Source organism: Alexandromys fortis, unplaced genomic scaffold (genome assembly GCF_014885135.2).
Source record: "Alexandromys fortis isolate MF-2015 unplaced genomic scaffold, M_Fortis_MF-2015_v1.1 scaffold_11, whole genome shotgun sequence".
In the NCBI taxonomy this organism is placed as follows: Eukaryota; Metazoa; Chordata; class Mammalia; order Rodentia; family Cricetidae; genus Alexandromys; species Alexandromys fortis.
In genome coordinates this window covers 1,903,103-1,904,099 of record NW_026067912.1, presented here as the reverse complement: position 1 = coordinate 1,904,099, position 997 = coordinate 1,903,103, and positions in this window count along the sequence as shown.

Genomic DNA, 997 nt, shown 5'->3' with positions numbered 1-997 from the left:
CCTCCTGCCTCAAACAGTCAGAGTTTGCCCTGGCAGGATGGCCCAGAAAGCCGGCATTTTAAAACGGCACAGCTTTTTTTCTGCTATGGCTGAAAACCAAAAAGCATGCATTCAGCTTTTCATCAACACCATTAAGTATTTCTTGGCAGGACCTCTTAAAAGAGCTGCAAGGTTTGCAGCTGAAGCTGAGTCAGGAAGCCTCTCTTAGATGAGAGCACTTGCTTGCCTCTAGCAAGCAGAGTAGACCCGAGAGAGTGCTGCTACCAAGAGACCATGCACAAAGCTGTCATTTTGTTCTAGAATTACTTCCCAAGCTGTCTCAGGCTTTATGTGGAAGCAGTTGTCCACATGGGCACCATTTTGTTGAAATAGGAGTGCCCCCTATTTCATATACCAACAGATTGATATATGACACTCCCACATCATCTTCCTTTTTTCCAGATCAGATGATATGGCTTGCATATGCCCACTAAAACCTTCTGTTTGACAAACTTAATTGCAGAGTTCTTATGTCTACGCTATTTACAGGTAATTACGGTAAAAAGATAGTTGTGAACATGGGTACCCTGTGATGGTGTTTTAAGATAAGGAAGAGAGATGCAAGCAGAAACCTTTGCTCTGTCTCAGTCATGTGACTCCCTCCACCACATTCTTGTGACACAAGGACCACGTGAGATGGCAGAACCAGGCCGCTAAACCTCTCAGGCCCCAGAGCTATAAGCAAAATACATCTTTATTCTTTATAAAGTACCTACTGGTCTCAAGTATTCTGTTATTGAAACAGAAGACAGACTAATCAAACAAGAATTAACTACAGGCTACAGAGTTAGCAACACTACCCTTGATGAATGTCTTAATGGTTCTTACTTTACCTCTGCGCTAATAGGAAATCAAAGGGAAAAGAAATCCTATCCCCAGTACGCTGTTTTTACTTTGCTTTGGGGGTCATTAACCAAAGATACAAAAATACAAGAGCAAAATCTTTAGACCAGTGAAG